Here is an 18,261-nt window from a genome sequence, read left to right on the forward strand (position 1 = left end):
TGCAGATCTGCTTGCTGCTGAGCTTCTCTGTTAGCCAAATGTCATTAATGGCTTTGGGTCTCAGAGCAGCATTGCCCTGGTCTCATCTTGGCAGGTCCCTCCTTGTAGTATTGACCTTGTCCTGCCTTGGCACAGAAGAACAGTGTGTTCTTTCACCGGTGTTTCTGTGTGCTGCGCCCAGCAGAGCAGCTATTTGTGGGCATGAAGGCTGCCTTCTTGGTCAACTCATCAGGAATTCACTATGACTTTGAAGTGCTGTGTTTGGGAATCATCAGTGTGGCTTTCTCCATTCCTTCCTGGCTCCAAGCAGTCATGTCTGGTGCCTCCATACAGGGCTCATGGCCTGCTGTGGTGACAGTTACTGTAAAACATCTTGCTTGCAAAACACTGATGGGGAAGGTCTTTGTGCTAGCCTGCCTTGGGGATTTAGAGGGAGCCAAAGTCAATCTGTCAAACTCCAGTGTCCCATGTGATGAGTTTTTCCCTCTGGCAGGCTGAATAGGGACAGTGTTGTTGACAATGGCTTTCCTTATTCCATATGCTTTGAAAAATCAGTGCTTGTAGGAGGGAACATCTCCCTCGACTGTGCCTGCTATGCTTAGGCATTGTTCAGAGGTGGTGACATCCTGTTTATCTGTCTGGATGGTTCTCAAAGACCTCTCAAAACAGGACAAATGGCAGCACTTCATCTAATGTGGAATGGTCTCTCCTTTGCTTGTCATCTCTCCTCCCCTTTAACTTACCTCTCTAAATAGGAATATCCCCATGCACTGCTTCAGGGTTGGGCTGCATAACTTCATTATAATGTTATGCTGAAAAATACCTGAAGTTGGAAACATTTCAACAAAAGGACTGTGGTGGTTTGGGGCAACCAGCCTGAGGCTATATTTTCCCCAAAGCAAAAACAAAAGAAGCCCAACATCAGAAACACTCATATAATAGGATACATTTAGGTTAGTAATGTGAAACATCACTGATCACCTTGGCTTCTGTGGTAGTGCTATTTGAAAAGTCTCCAGGCTTCTCTAACAAAGTTTAAATAGCTTTGTTAACAGAGGAGAATTTAAAATCTGCCACAACTTCCTTTAGTGACCTAGGGCCAAAAAAAGAGTGATTTTAAACTCATCTGCAGCAGCCTCCGCAGCCAGTGGGTTTTGGGCTGGATGAGAAGTTCCTTTCAGCTGCCTCATGGGAAGGGCATCTCCCCAGGGAGAGGAGGGAGAAGAAAGCTCTAAAGTCTGATGGCTTTTGTGCTGAGCTGACAGATGATACCAGGATATTTTTAGTATGTTCAAGATGTATTGCTTCTCCAGAACCCAAGCAGTGTACTGTGGTGTTCAGGGATCTCATTTAATAACTGTTGAACGCGAGCTATCCTCATAATGAGGCCAGGAGTTAGAACTGTCAACAAACACATTATCCTGTGTTTTGTTGATGAAAGAGAGCAGAGGTTGTAATACATGCTGGGGGAGACTGACAAGGTCTGAAGTCCCCAGCCAGGATCCTTGCAGTCAAGCCTGGTTCTGTGGTGAGCTGGAGGTGCTCATCATGAGCTTTGCTGGAACAGCTCTGTGGTCCCAGCCACCAGCAGTGCTACCGCAGAAATGAGCAGCATCTTCCCTGCCTGAGCCTGGTAGCTGTTTTCTTGAGACAAGCATTAGTTTTATGTTACATCCCTGCTTCTTGGACTGTGGATTTTCTACATGTGACTGCCAAAATGTCAGTCTGAGGGAAACAGAGGAAGAGAGGAAAATGGCTCAAGCTTTAAAAATCAAAGGAGCAAATACAGCATCCCATGCAGCTGGGCTTGGGAAGTGTTTACACTTAAAGCCAGTGGGACAACACAACATGGCAACAAAACAAATGCATGAACAAGAGCTGTTTTCTCCTCAGTGTTAATCTAACTATCAAAAAGGGACTTCTCCACTTAAAGGAATGACCCCTAGGGCTGGGGAGGTGCAGATAAAACTGAAGCTGGTTAGAACAGTGTGACTCATGTTTTCTGTAATGGCCGCTTCTAATTTCACCTCCTGTTTTCCCTGGAAAGCAAGTAGAGTCTTGTTTCCTTTGGATAGAATAGGTTTAGGGGATGTCAAAACATTTTTCATTTAAATTTTCTATGGTGTTTAAATGTGCAGGCAGTGCTGTTGCTTCGTGGGAGAGGCTTCACCATCACAGTTGGTGACTGAAGCATGTGAGTCTGGATGCACTTTGGCAGCATTTTGGGATCTGTTGTTGACTTACTGCCTGTGGTGGACTGTGATGGATCAGGAGTGAGCTGTGGAGCTGGAGGGAAATCCAGGGTGTTTGATCACTGACAGCCTAAACTGTCATGAGTTGTAGTTTCATGTAGTTGGCATGCTCCTCATTGAGGGTGGGCTCATGGGTGTGTTCCTTCTGAACCATGACAAGTGATGCTCTACTGAGCCAAAAGCTTGCTGGTTTAAAGGTAACTTCTCAAGGCTGTCATATGGGCAAGCTTTCTGCATTTTAGAACCATGGTGTTTGGAAGTGGTTCTGGGCTACATGGTCAAAGTTGCATTATCTTACCTACCTGTTCTGTCCTACTGGCATCTCTGTGGGTCATTGGATAAGGACAAGGGGAATGAAAAGCATGAAGGCAACTCTGCACCTGGAGGAGCTGGAAGGCTTATTTGACCTGTCCTTTACAGAATGGAGTAGGTGAGGCCTGTGAGCCAGATGCTCACTGTTGCCCTTGCTGGAGCGCAGAACTCTTGGAAGCAAGGTGATGGTGTGTTCAGCAGAGGTAGAAGCTCCTCCCTGAAGCCTGTTGATTTGGAAACATGCTGCTACTTTTAAATTGCTGCTCCCTGTGGAAATATTCTTCCCACTTTCTGAGTAGCCACTGCAGTGATTACTGTGAACCTCTGCTGTAGCCAGTGGAGGGATAAAATGATCTGCTTCCAGCCTTGGCCTTCTTGAACTCACTGTACAATGTGCAAAGAGGAGCAAGGGCTGACTGTGCTCTGTGACTACAGTGTGCTCCTTATACTAATGCTACACTAGATGATGAACAAAAATCAGTGGTACTGTAAGAACCCTGATAAATCTGAGGCTTTGCTGTATTGACACTGGGATAAAAATGAAAGGAAAACAACTAAGCAAAACCAGATGTACCTGGAATTCTTGAATGGCTTTTTTGTTATAGCTTGTGTTGATTTATGCCCTGTTGATACATGTATTACACTGGCATGTGACATCTCTGTCTGTGACCAGGATCCCACTAAGGCAGTCCTGTAGCATGATGAAATGATAGTCCTTCGTTTGAGGCCACATGAGACTTGCTGTGATTGAGTCTTCTTGAGCAGAGCTCTTTGAGAGAGTGAAACACTTGGGAAAGGCTTCTGGGGAAAAAAGAAATCAAACCAGGTAGATGTAATGCCAAACTCCTGGAAGATGGCATGAGTGTATGATGGCATCTCATGTAAAGACATGTGTGAAATGACATGTCTCTGTGTGCACTGTCACCCGTTTGGTGTGCTGCTCGAACAAAAACCGGTCCTTTGGAAAATACCAAAAAGAGTGTCAGAATGAGTTATGGGCCTTTGTCTCTCCCACCATGTGCACAGCAGTGAAAGAGTGGCTGGGCTTTGTTAAACATTGAAGCTGGTTCTGAGAAACATGAAAAGATTCACAAAACCATGAGTATCTTAGAAACATGAATCATTAGTGAGTAGTTAAATGCAAACTGTGAAGCAGAACTTGCATTTTTCCTTTTTCTTCTCCTTTTCGGTGAGGCAGCTTATGCTTGTAAGAACTAAACTTCTGTCCTCTCCAAAAGTCATGGCTTTTAAAGAACTTTATTGTCAAGAACTGTGGATGTTTTTTGTCATGTGTATGAATATTTCACCTTGGTTTCTTGACACACTGTTGCTGGGCACTTTCCCTGAGTGCCTTCTGGTTCACCCACCTGCTGCTGACTCTTCTCTGGGTGTTGTACACTCAAAGTAAGGGGAACAACCATTCCTATTAAAGGAGTTCTCAGGAATTCAACATCTCTAATGTATTGCAGCATTGAACATGCTGCACAGGTTTTTAATTTCCTTCACACTGATTAGCAGTCCAGAAAATCCCTTCAAACCAATTAAATCATGTGCACCTGACTGAAGGCTGCTGCAGGCTCCAGGGATTGCTTCAGTACAAAGCCCCATCAGTCCCTGCAGACTCAGGATTTGCCCTGACCTGGGCATCTCCCAACAAGGGGACTAAAAGCCTGCAGTATTTTTGCACTGTGCTTCTTGCTTGGATGAGCAAGAAAGGCAACTTGCTACAGCTGTTGGGTCTTAGGGATGGTTCAGTTATTTCACTGGTTTCAGTTGCTGAAAGCATTTGCATTACATTTGTCCATATTAAAGTTTCATTTAAAGATGAGCTCTTGGGCTAATGGGAGCCAAGCAGTGTGGGAAGGAGAATCTCCTAGTTTTCCCTGCAAGCACAGGGAAAATAAGAGTTTGGCATCTCAGCAGAGCCTCTTTTGGGAATATCTACCAGTGCTTATATGGCAAGTGGTGCCTGGTGTCATGTGGAATGACTCGTCTCACCAGGGTTGAATGGATGTTCCAAAAATTAAGTGCTGGGTTATTTGAACTCTTGCAGCTGGGTTGAAAGAGCAGTCACAGTTGACAGGGTTTTAAACAGGCACTTCTGCCCTCTTTATTTTCCAGGCACTCTGTAAATGATTTAACCACTTCATTATTTTTCAGCTCTAAAGGTAATGGTCTTTATGGCTCTAGTAAAGTGCTATTATTAGTAGTAGCAGTAATCATATTTTCTCCTCTAAGTGCTTCCCTACCTCTGGGCTGAGGCCCCAAAGTGTGTGTGCTGTGCCTTTTCTGACCCTTGAATTGATGAGTTTTCTTCTAATGTTCTTATGCAGGGGCACCACGAGTTACACTGCCCAACCTCCCTCAGAGTAAATCAGCCATACAGCTCCATCTGGCCTTGTGCAGTGAGGTCATTACTAGTAAGTATCCAAAGTCATTAAATCCAACTGTCTTCCTAAGAAGTTCTTGTTTCCTGCCTGCACTAAGATTTTCAGAAGGGAGCCTGGCAGTGGAGCTTGGCTGTTGCTGCCTTATGCGAGCACCACACTGACCTTGTGGGCAACTGGAATGAGCTCAGCACTTCTAAAGAGTGTAACTTTTACTCACAGCAGGCTTTTGAGGCAGTTTATTTTGAAGGATCTGAACTTTGCTTTCTAGATAGGTCACTTGAGCTTGTTCAGTCTGGCATCACAAAGATGGAGATCAACTGGGCAAGGATAAAGTCTGTTTTCCTTCTCCCAGGCTGCTTAGAACAACTGTTAATCTTGTTGACTGACCTTTGAAGATCTGTTACTGCTCTGTTTCTGATGTGGTCTCCAGAATAAACCTGCCCCTTTGCAGTAACATGCTGTGAGCTCATCCCCTCCCTTGGGCTTTCTGTGACACTCATGTATGAGCTTCAATGACAAGACCTTGGGAAGTGAGCTGGGGCTTGAGCAGCATCACACTTGAGGCTCTGTCTTTGGTCATTCTTCAATGTCTTCTCCACTTGCTTCTGCTTTCAGTGTCGTATCAGACCTCGGAGAGTGAGGGTGGTGTGATCAGCGTGCAGGGGGCTGGGGCTGGGGTAGCTGTGCTGCGTGGTGCTGCCCGAGGAGTCCTGGTGAGACTGTGCCGAGCAGTTGCTGAGCCCTGCTTGCGTGTGCTTGAAGCTACTTTGCCCCTACATGCTGGGGCTTGGCTCAGGCTTCGGTGCTGCTCTTCTGTGAAGCAGGATGGCCCTCAAGTGGCTGACGCTGGGACTGGCACAGGAGCTGTTTTATCCTAAGGTGCTCTGGGAAAGGATGCAAAATCCCAGTCCTGCTCTGCAAGGAGACGCAGCAGAGTCAGGGCAGTGCCTGTCCTGGTTTCAGCTGGGATAGAGTTAGTTTTCGCCGTAGTAGCAGCTCCAGGAACGCAAGGCTGAGGAGGAGTGATGCACACCAGCATTTGGAGGAAGGAAATCCACTGTACCATGAATTGGGGAACATGAGAAGAAGTAGGAGTCTAAATGGAGTGAGGTTTCTGCTCTGTGCACAGAACAGCTGTTGTGAGATGCTGAGCACAAATGCATTGCAGGGACAGTGGTGAGGCTGTGAGGTGGAAGATGAGCAAAGGAGAGAGACTTCAGGTGGCTTTGTAGCAGATACCTGTGACTGAAGGGAAGCTTGGTAGTGCCACTGTGTTGAGTTCTGGGCTCCTCACTTCAAGAGAGATGGAGAACTTCTGGAGGGAGTGCAATGCAGGGCTACCAGGATGAGTAGGGGACTGGAACATGGCTCTGATGAGGAAAGGCTGCAGGACCTGGGGCTGTTCAGCCTGGAAAAGACTGACTGGGGACCTTGCCAATGCTGATAAATCCCTAAAGGGCAGATGTTGAGAGGATGAGGCCTGTCTTTTTTTTCTGTAGTGCTCAGTGACAGGACAAAGGGTAACAGGCAGAAGCTGGAACAGAGGAAGTTCCACTGGAACACAAGATCTGTGAATGCATCTATTTTTTCACTTCTTGGAAATGCAGCACAGCATCCCAATTGCAGAAGCAGAAGGATAAGGTTGTGTTGGGCCATGCATGTTTTGGGGTAGAGGAAGACTGGCACTTAAAATGTTTGGTCTGCTGAAGATCTGGCCTGTGAGTCTGGAGATGTTTGGATTCACCTGGGATTACTGTTTCCAGCTCTATTAGATTGGTTCCTCATTTGACATTCAGAGGAAGTTGCTCCTTCCTACTGCTTCTGTTTTGTTTTAAAGCAGATGTAGTGGTTTCAGGGTTACTAAATACAGAAATAAAACCTGACCAAAGTTATCTCTGATTTGCATGGTTCTGAATATAGTGTGACCCTGGGACTGGGAGTGCTGGTGTGACACAGAGCCTAGTTAGGAGTTTTCTTCCAGATGCCCAAGTACAAGCACCATTTCACCTGAGTACTCTCTTTTTTCCCTTCACATTTTGGATCTTTTTGAAAAAATGATGAAGAAATGAAACCCTTGCATGTTTGTGGAAAATAAATAGAAAGCATCATATAGTCCCAATGTTTTCATCTAGAAATGTTTTTATACCTCACCCAGCCCTGCTTCCTCACTGACTCATAGTGTTTATGAGTTTTTTTGCTCACCTGGAGCAGAGAGAGGGTTTGTAACCTAAAGCACTGGAGCCAGAGTGGAAATCCCAGTCACCTGCACAACAGTACTTTGTGCAGCTCCCAGCAATGCTCTGTTGAACACTCAGGTAGGAGTCATAGCCATTGATTCACTTTCCCAGACAGGAATTGTTGACAGATGTGACACAATCCTGTGATCCTCTGTAGTCTGTAAATGGTGCAACATGGGTAAAAGCCCAGAATATTTTCCAAAGTGCCCATCATGCCCCTGGTCTGTCTGATCTGCTGAGATCTGTTGGTGCAGCTCTCTCTCTGGGGCTTTTTGGAGCAGCTCTGTCTCTGCTGCCTTCACACTGTGGTCCATGCTGGGGCGTTGACTCGCATGGCTCCAGCCTCAGCCTCCCTTCTGTTTGACAGTGAGACATGGGCTTACACCAGGCCAGGACTCTTGCCAGAGCTCTGGCACACCTAGGGAATTGGCTCCTGAAATTTTCCCACTCTACTGTAATTGTTACTGGAGGTTTCAGATACAGCTGCTGTTGTGTTTTAACCCCACCTGGCAACTAAGCCCCACAGCTCCTTACTCGCTCCCCACCGTGGAATGGGGAGGAAATCAGAAGGGTGAAAGTGAGAAAACTCAGGAGTTAAGATAAACACAGTTTAACAGGTCAGTTAAAAAAAGCCAAGTGTCCAGTGACTTGAAGCATAAAGCTTTAATATATATAATTTTTCTGCAACAGGATGGATAGTTTTGGATTATTTTGGACTTTTTGAGAATAACGTCTGCTGTCCAGCTCCTGTCTACCCAGGAGCCAGAGCCATAGAGGACTGAAGTATAAGTTTATGCAGTTGTTTGTTTGTTTGAAGTGGCTGGGAGTGCAGTTGTAGCAAGAGGAATACCCTGAACACATATGAGAGAAGTCAGAAACTCGTCTGCTTTAAGCAGTGTCTGGCTTCTTCCTCAGCTGTTTAGGGCACTTTATTTTTGTCTAGTCAACCTTTTCCCTTCATTCTCCTTCTAGTTAAGGACTCAAACTGTAGGAGAGCCCTGAAAGCAGCCCCAGCCCTGTGGCTTTTACTTCAGTTTCTCTCCTGGAGCTGCAGTGGAGGAAGGGTCAATACTTGGCTCCTGACTTTCCATGGGAAATGAGAAATAATAGAACAGATGCAGCTGTGTGTTGGAAATGAAGCAATTTGCATTCTCCTGTGTATTTTTGGAGATCTTATCACAGCTGCAGAAATGTTTTCTCACTATTCCACCATGTCAAAATGTTTGTTTTCTCTCAGCTTTTATTATTTTTAAATGAACTGCAATGCTAAGCTGCTGTGATGCTGAGGTTATGATATGTGTGCCAAGTGAAGTCAGGTTCAGGATGAAGTTAGCCAGCAGACTGCCTTTTTGGGCTTGTGCTTGCTGTGACAGCAAAGGGCTCTTCTCTTCATTGTTTCAAGCATGCAGCACAGTGATGGTTTTTGTGCACATCATTTTCTTGTCCTGCAGGGACAAAGAAGGTGACATTTCTTATTTTGTTTCTCAGGGACTTTCACAGCTTCGTGGACATCTCTTGCAGGTTTTTGTTGGTTTTCTGTGCCCTTCCTCCTGCAGCCCATGTTTCATCTCTTGCCCATGTTTGCATCTTTTTGAGTTCCTTTTTACCCTTTTGGAGTATGTGCTAATGGGCACACAGACAGGGATACACTGTGGGGTTTATGACCTTGTTCTGTATTTCCTTCCTAACCATCCCTGATACTGTTTCAGTTTTTAACTGTAGGTAGCACTGAGCTACACTTTCAGCATATCTACCATAATCCTGACTTTTTAGTCTTGTGAGGGTTGGTAGTTGATAGGAAGCTCACTGCTGTGATGGACAAATGCTGAATTGATTGCCCATGCTTCTTCCCTTCAGTCCCCTCAAGGCAAAACTCTTCTGCTTATGCCCTTATGTGTGTGTATCTGGATAATGGATCTATTGTCATATTAGTAGAGGGGGGAAAAAAGCAGTAATGACTGTAGGTCTGTCTGTCTCTAGACCAGGAATGAGAATGTGAAAGGCTCTGATTTGTCCTCCAGTTCCATTTGTATAATCCATGATTGATGTGCAGCCTTGGGGAATAATGAGGCTGTGAGTTGCTGAGCTTGTACTGTCTGGTCATGTTTACGAAACTCAGATTTATTGTGTTGCACAATGGATAAAACTTCAGGTAAAAAAATGTTGTCAAGAGTTACAGCAACGAGGAAAATATGTGTGGTGTCAACAAAGGAGTGTCCTGATGGACTTGCCTGCAGCACACCAGCATCTGACTATGCCCTATGGAAGGCATCTCTTGGAGAAAAACGTTCAAAAGGGTGAAAGTCAGTGTTAGAGGAACTGATGTGAGTCTTCAGAGAGCCCCAGTTATGGCAAAGGGAATTGGAAAAAAAACAACTTGTGTTCTTGGCAAGAGTCAGCTTTTGGGGTGAAAAGGTTAATTAAAACCAACTAGAATTTGTTTGAATACAGAGGTGGATATCATGAACGTGTTGGGCTGTGCATTTGAGCTGGGCTCATATGAGGGAGCCTTTGGATGCAAACGAAAAAATCCACAAATGCTGCATTATATGGCTGTTGATTCTACCCAAGTGGTCTGTTCGAAGCCACTAAATTGCCAAGATACTGCATTGTGCTTCCCACCATCCAGGACAAGGACTTGTGAAGAGCTAAAGCTTAGACCTCTTGTGTATCCTGGCCTCTGAGTCAGGTAGTGGTACCTCTGGGGTGCAGTCCTGCTTCTCCTTCATGATCCTTTTTGCCTTGTGCTGATGGGCTCTGGATGGTGGCACCCTGAGCAGGGAAAAAGGGCCCTATGGGAGCCTCTATTTGGATACCAGAAAGATATCCCACAGCAAGCAGTAGCTTAGAGTCCCTTGCTGGGAGAATGGAAGCTGGGATGGGTTCTTTGGGAAACACTAGCTACGAGGTTTTGCCTGTAGCCAGCCCCCAAGTGAAGGATGGGATCATTTAGCTGTTGTTCACTCTGAGGTAGGTCAGAGATAATCTTACTGTAAAATGGATGTCTTCTATTCAAGATTTTACACTTCAGCTCAGCCTGAAGTAGTTTGGGCTATCAGGTGTAGGGATTTTTAGACTCTCTTGGTATAAGACAGCTGCTAATGACCAGTAAATATGCTCTGCTCACCACTTGCTCCCAGATAAAAACTGTCACTGTCTTTTAAAACAATGGAAAGTAAATCAGAGTTGCTTTCCTGGCATCTGTACAAGAATGCTGTTCAAATGTAAATATTAAAATTTATCTTCCATGTAAGAAGGATAAATAAGTATTCCTAAATGTCCCGTGACAAAGCTGATGACGTGAGGCAGCCACATCCCGTTGTCTTCAAGCAAGATGGGAGAAGCAGAATCTTTAAATCTTACAAACTTCTATTTAGGTGATGTTTCCAATACTTTTACTGATGAGATTGTGACTAAATAGGCAATGGGTTCCCTTCACTGGGTGGAAGGTGGCATTGCAGAAGCTCCCTGAGGTCTTTCTGGGCAGTGGTATGTGTTAGCTGGGAACTCACCTCATGTGAGATGTTCTCCAGTATACCTGGTCCAGGAGGCAGAGATGACCATGTAATTACCTCACAGTCTGCTTGGTCTTTGTGGAAACAGCCCTGTGTCTGTCAGCAGTGTATGAACAGGTAACTGTGACATTTGGGTTGGGGAATGACTTGCTGGTGGCAGCTCTGCAAGAATCGGGTGTTGTAAGAGATCCCAAACTGAACATGACTGTGATAAATTCAGTGGCCACTCCAGGTAGTGGGATGTCATCTGAAGCACAGTGTCTTCTTTTCTGAGCTCTGTTCAAGGAAGATTTTTGTGCTTCCCTTCATCGAAGTCAGTCAGGCCCTTGCTGCCCTTGTGAGGCTTGCTGGCAGGGGAATGATGGCTGTTAATGCTTGGTGGAAATAATATCTCAGGACCTAGTTGTTTGAGGAACTGTCTTCCACATGAGATAAATGGTATGGTTTGTTTTCTATAAATGAGAAAAACCCCTTCTGCCTTTGGTAGGATATCTAGAAAGGAGGAATCTTGTGAAGTCAATAAATCTAGAGTCATGCTTAACTTGTGAAAATAGAACAATGTGTGTGGCCAGAAGGTGTGTTGGAGTGATGGCTGGTTTGGGAATGCTATTTCCTGTTGGGGAATTTGGGATTCATTAATCACATCATGAACTATTGGGCCTATTCTCTCCACTTCATCTCTCCACCTTCTTCTGAGAAGTTAAAACATATGGAGGAAAACAAGGCACTTGGAGGTCTGACAGGCAGTTAAGCTGGAACACGGCTCTAGACCCATCTCTTTGCCTGAGATATACCTGTAAGACAAATTCTCTTGTTGGCACAGCTGCCTCACTTTTGAAACATGGACAATCTTTTGCTCAGATTCCTCCCTCAGCCTCATGACATTGAGATCTGCTCTGATGCACCATGGGCTGAAGTTTCTCCATAGCTAGAAGGGAAACCCCAACACCAGGTAAGAGAGCGGGGGGGTGAGCACAGCCCAGAGCATAACCAGAGAAAGAAACTCCACCCAGCTTTTCTGCCTTGCCTGAAGTAGTGGTTCAACAAGCCTTGCTGCAGGTTGAGTGTCTGTTGGAACTGTATTGGAGAGGACATGCAAGTCCCTTGCAGTGTCAGAGGTGTTCCCCACCTGCCTCCCTGTCTGCAATGGCTGTCAAGGGGCTTGGGCTGCAGTGGAATTGACGGCTTCTATCTCCTCAGTGTGCACTGAATATTAAGAAGTCATAGGCTTGTGATTAAACATCCCTTTTAAAGAGAAGTAAAAAGAGTCTCTAGATACTTGATACTGATGAAAACAGAGAACAGGCCCAATGGTGTCAAAAGGTCAGGTGTCTATCATCTGGAACACTGATATGGAAAGGGAAGCATTAACTGGTTCTCGTTTCTTAATGGAAGCCGTGATACCTCAGGGAATTGTGGGATTTCCTTCTTTCACTGGACTACAATGTGAGGTCAAGAAAGGAGAAGGAAATCCCCTGTCTTTTGTGCCAGGGCTAAAATAATTCATTTCCTCCAAAAAAGAAATCCATGTCCATAAAGCCCTCTTCTTATAAATGACCAAATTACAAGCAGTAGTGTCAGATCTAAAACGAGTCATACAAGGAAGAGTTCCAGAGGATGTAGCATGTCCCCAGATGGTTTTTGCTGTGATGGTTTTGGTGATTGAGGAAGAGGTATTGTGTCCCCTTTCAACCCCCTAAATCGTAGAATCATAGAATGGTAGGGTTGGAAGGGACCTTTCGAGATCATCTAGTCCAAGCTCCCCACAGAAGCAGGTTCACCTAGATCAGGTCACACAGGAACGTGTCCAGGCAGGTCTTGAAGACCTCCAAGGAAGGAGCCTCCACAACCCCTCTGGGCAGCCTGTGCCAGGGCTCCCTCACCTGAACAGTGAAAGAGTTTTTTTCTTATGTTTAGCTGGAACTTTTTGTGTTCCAGCTTCATCCCATCACCCCTTGTCCTGTTACTATCTACTATAGAAAAAAGGGATGTTCCAATGAGGCTATTGAGCTGTCACAGGCTATAAAAGAGATTCTATTTTCCTCTTGACAGGTGAAGAAAGGGCAGGCTTGTGGAAGTCACCTGCTCCTGTGCAGGAACAAGTCTGGGTATGGAAATAACCTCCTTAAATTGAGTGGACAGAGGTGCAGCCTCTGGGCTTGTAAGGAGATCAGTCTGCATGGCCCAGGTGCTCAGAGCTTCTGCGGTGATACCCAACACTGGAAGAGCTCACCTTCCCTGCACCCTCATTGTCCCAAAGCAGAATGTTCATCTCCCACTGTGCAGATGCTAATTCACACCCAGGATGGAGGTAGTTCCTTTAATTATGGGAATGCACACACACGGGTGCTTGTTCCCAGCATAGCACACCTTGGTCTCCAAACTATGATTATTTATACACATCATTTCTACATATTCCATACATGAATACTTATGCACTAATTTTCCACTGAATGATTGGTCAAAATTTCTTTGCCTAGCATGTAAATCAGCACACATGTCCACTTTGCCTTCTCTTCCTTCTCCTCCTGCCGTAATTCCTCTTCATCTTTTGTCAGGCATGGGCAGTTTGTCACAGTCTCTTGACTCTACCTCCCATTAATCCTATCCAAGTTTCTGCTTTGGACATGCATATACAATAGGGAATTGTTTTAAGATTAATCATTATTCCTATAGACAGGGAAATCATTGAAGTATTTTTAAAGGAAATGGCTCTAATTTAATGCCCTGAGCCTGGAACATAAGACAATGACCCAGCACTGAGTATTTTTCTAATACAGAAGCTGAAGTCCTGGGCTATGACTAGAAGAGCAAACTAAGTAATCCACAGATTCACTTGGGGGGTAGTAGCTGTTTTGCAGCACAGTGATTAAACTGAGAGTTGATCACTTACGTATGATGTCAGCTAAATAAACCCCTGAAATCATGTCTGCCTAAGCTCATCATCCACCTCTTCAACTATGAAGGTATGTTGCTTAGGGAAGACCAAGCATGTAAAAGTACTTCCAGTAACAGGGCTTTCTTCTCAGAGCACAACTTGTAAACACAGCCAACTTATCTGGACCTTTTGGTCTGTGCATCATGTGGTGAAAATAGGGACAAAGTGCAGACACCAACATGAGCAAGTGAGGCAATTGTGGGCTGGGAGGAGGCAGGGCTTTTCTGAGCTATAATCAAAGCTTGTAGCAGTGTGGAGCTGCAACTGCTGCTTGTGACTGGATGCAGTTCACACAGCACAGTGGCTGTGAACTTCAGGGAGATGGTAAAGGATCAGAAAAGGTCATTTTATGTGCCAAAAGGAATGGTCAAGGCAAGCAAAAGAGCTTATGGTGCTGTGGGGCTATCTAGGCTTATAGGGAGGAGGGAAAGAGTGAGATCTGCCAGTCTCCAGGTCACTTTCCTATTGAACCTTGTATTTGCTGATAGTTAAAATGAAATTTGACAACTTTACCTCTAATAAGGGTTTTTAAACCAGTGTGTAAGAAGCAAATCAACACACTGAGTCAATTACTATTCTGTAGAATAGGGTGCTGGGCAGCTAACAAAATCCACCACACCTTACCAAAACCAAATAGGGTCTTATGTGCAGAATAATAACAAAGGAAAAATTGCAGCAAGATATATGAGTGGTCATTGATGATTTCATAGTGAATTATCCTTCTGCATGTGTCTCTTTATCCAACTCATTGTATTATAGTGGTCCCACATTTATATGTGGGGTCCCCTAGAGGTGTGTTTTTCAGTATTTTAATACTGTGTACCCTCAGCAGGTTTGCTGGTAACACCAAACTGGGAGGATTGGCCTGGGAGCTAATGAGGCTGAGGATTTACATGGCATCCAGAGCCATAAGTGGCATGAGGGAATCCCAGTGCCATGCTATCCCATGCAGCAACAAAGGGTAGCTCCTCTAGTAGAGGAGGTTCATGCCTACAGCTGCAGCATGCTTCCCTTTTACTGACCATGGCCTAGAAATCAGAGAAGTAAAAGATCACAATGATGGCTACAATTCAGCTACCTACAGGATCAAGAAGATAACCTTTCTATGATTCTATGATAACCTGTCCTCAAACTTGCCCTTGATGTACCTTCTACTTCAAGGGCAGTGCTCTTGAAGTAGGGACTGCCTGTCAAGGTGTAGGAACTCCCTCCAAGGGGGCTTGGCACAAGGGGGTCTCCAAATAAAGATGTTCCCTAAGTGCTGAACAATGCAGCATCTGGGGGATACAGAACTGGGAGCAGGGAAGTTGCTGATACTGTGACACAGAAACCTTGGGGAAATGGATCTGGTTGGGTCTTTGCTCAACTGTCCAGTGGGTGAAGAATCAAGTACTATGTTTCCTTTCAAAGCAATGGGCTTGCAACAGGAATGAGTTCTGGCCTTTTATACAGGTTTTAAAGGCTCAGTCTATAAAATAAAGTTAATAGTTATCTAAAGTTCACGATGTGGTTCTTGGGCTAACCTGCAAAAGCTCTTCCTGCTAGCAATATTTTGGATGCCTTCATTGGTTTCCTTTGCAGTGAGTCAGTAGTGCCAACATATATGAGACTGTTGTTTGTCAGTGGCATTTCTTGCTGTTCTTCTGAATAAAGCTTACTGTATAAAGAAGGCAGCTTTGCTAGGAAAAGCTTTACCTTTCCTTGTGTTTGCAGCTGTATATGATGCCCAGCTGGTGAATTACTCAGCAATAAAGATCAATTTTATGACATTACATGGATTGTCATAAACAATTATGGCTCCCTTTTTTGTTTCAGCCATAAATTACTTCATGTGCTCTTTTCTTGATGGACCAGATTAGCAGGAAAGGCCCTTGCAAACATGAAAGTGGAGGTCTTATAGTTGAGGTTTGGAAACGAAAACCAGTGACAGGACACAAAGACCAATGATATAATAGCACAATGGTTGTTAATGCTGGGACTTGGCATAGATCCCTGGGCCTTAGTGTTACTCTCTCAGTTCCTAGGACAAAAGATTTATTACAGAAAAATAACAGTTCTCTGAAGCAAAAAGGAATAGAAGCCCAAAACACAAGTTCTAGTCATGCATATGCCTGAGAAAAAGCCTTGGTTCTTCTGTGTTCATAGTATTGGATTTTCATCTCATGTCTTCTGGTTCTTTTCTCACGTTGAGTTTCTGGGTAAGGATCTGACTAAAGTTCATGTTAACATTCTGGGGTAATATTTCTGGATTAAAGGGAAGCAGTTTTATGGTGTCTTGGTGAATCAAAGGAGATTTCTTGATCATAGGAGAAAGTTCATGTTGGAGGTTCTCTCTCTTGGAAGGCAAAAGCAAGCTTGATTTAGGAGTAGCTTAACAATAACCCTGATGGTAGTGACATCAGTAAAACAGAATACAGCTATCTGTCCTTCAACCAGAAAGGAAGTTGTCTGTAAGTTTGTTGGGCTTTGAGGACAAAATTGTATATGGAACTTGGAAAAATTTGCCTTAAAGATAAATTGGTGCATATGCAGGAGTAGGCTTCTGGTCAGCTCTTCCAGGTATCCAGGAGCTTTTACAAATGGTTTAGCAGATACACAGCATCTTGTTTGTGATGTGTCTCTTTCCACACAACTCAAGCCCACAAAGAAAAATCAGTTCCTATTTCTGGGTAAGAGATGGGGAAACGTCTCACTGAAGACATAAATAGCAAAATATATTCTTAATTTATCAGGCAATTTATGGTGCAAGCTGCTGTATATAAACGAAAATGAATGTTGCAAACCAGTTCTTGGATGCTGAAGATCTTTACCTGTCCCTGGAAATAGTGTAGACAGACTATGTTTCCCTAGATGTCTGTTCCATGACTGTAAATAGCAGGCAGTTGAGGAACTGGGATCACTGAGAGACAACACTGCCAGTGAAAATGAAAACCTGCTTGAAACCATGGCTGGAGAAACTCAGTGTTGTGGGCCTTAGGAAGAGGTGAAGCTCCTGTGTGTCTGAGTGTTACCTAATTTTTGTTCTTGGAAACCGGCTGCTTCTGTGAAAAAATACTCAAGGCAAAATTAAAATGAGAATTTTGAATCAAATTCTCAGAATATTGATGTGTTCTATGCTGACAGCTTGCACTGGAACTGGAACACTTCTGCTGTTCAGACAGGCTGGATTTAGATGAATGGTTTAGCAATTTCTCAACTTACTCAACCCTCCAGAGGGGCAAAAACTCCCAATGTGGATCTTTGCTGCAATGTTCCATGGCTACAACTTGTTCCTTTCTGGTTTTTGTCACACATGAGTTAAAACAGTGCTGGCCAACTGTCTTTCTCTAATGGCCTGTTTGGAATAACCATTACTGTTTCCCTTAGAAGAGTCTATTCTTGTCTAGAGAGTGAAAGTGTTTGTCCTTGGTGCCTCACAGCTGAGTGGTGCTGAGGGACTGCTCTTGTCTGGAGCAGCTGAAGGACAGAGAAAGCTCCAAAGTGCAGTTCTGCCCACTTCTACACAGAGGTGTGGAGTCAGCAAGGTGTTAGGACCTTGCCTATCTCCATATCAGGGTACACCTGGTGCCAGGCACGCAGATCTGCTTCTAGTTTCTTTCTTTGACTTCAGACCTTTAGTTAAGCCTTGAAAATGAACACTCAGAATGGTTAATTACGTGTTTTTCTGTCTCTTATTCTGTGTTTGAACCAGTCAGGAAGCTCCCAGTGCAGAAGGATGCTCAAGCTTAGGCCTCCCAATAAAGCCAATGGAAGGCACAGCACTTCTTGCCTCTTGCTGTCATTCAGATTTGCTTTTCATCTCTAATTTGTGGAGTATTGATTTGTTGATTTAATCTCAGAGTTATGTTTAAAAATCTCTTGGTTTATGGTTCGCCTAGTTCTCAAAATGCTCATGCCAGTGTTATTATGGATAAAGCTTCTTGGGTCTTTGTTTTACAGTTTGGGATGGTGTGATTTAAAGATGCTGGACAGACAGTCTTCATGCACAAGTGTATCAGCCTCTTTCCCTCTTTTTCTCCTGTTTATTGTAGAGTTCCTCAGAAGACTGAATGCAAACTTGGATAGCAAATTGTTTGAAGCCTACAAGGGTAGGACAACTGTATCCCTTCCTGGAGTTACCTGTGGAAGACATTTTCATATTTGTTCTCATTTCTCTTTGGAAAGGTTTTGTCAGCAGAGGCGCAGGGGTTACACTGGAGTCAGTGCTTTTCCACTTTCCCAATATACAGCAAATCTTGTTTACTGGGATGTTCACAGCTCTTGAAATAAGAGTCTCACACTCTTCTCATCTTTAAAATCTCTGAGAAACAAGAACATGCTTTGCCAAGTGTCTTTTCATAGAATGTAAAGCTTCATGCATGGGCTTGTCATCTTTTAGCTGCTGCTTGTGTCAGAAGGGAAAAGCTTTCCAGAAAAGCTGAACTAAGCATGTGCAGGCATGACATGAAAGGGCAGGTAGGCACATCAGATGAGAGCAAGACTGGGCAAGTTACTGAAATTAGGGAGAAGGTAGGAGAAAAGGAACCCAGGAAGGAAAGAATAGGGGATCTTGCAGCTGCTATGGTAATGCTGTTTTGAAGATGCTCTTGTGTGGTATCTGTGCTGTGCCCTAGTCGA

Source organism: Colius striatus, chromosome 18 (genome assembly GCF_028858725.1).
Source record: "Colius striatus isolate bColStr4 chromosome 18, bColStr4.1.hap1, whole genome shotgun sequence".
Lineage (NCBI taxonomy): Eukaryota > Metazoa > Chordata > Aves > Coliiformes > Coliidae > Colius > Colius striatus.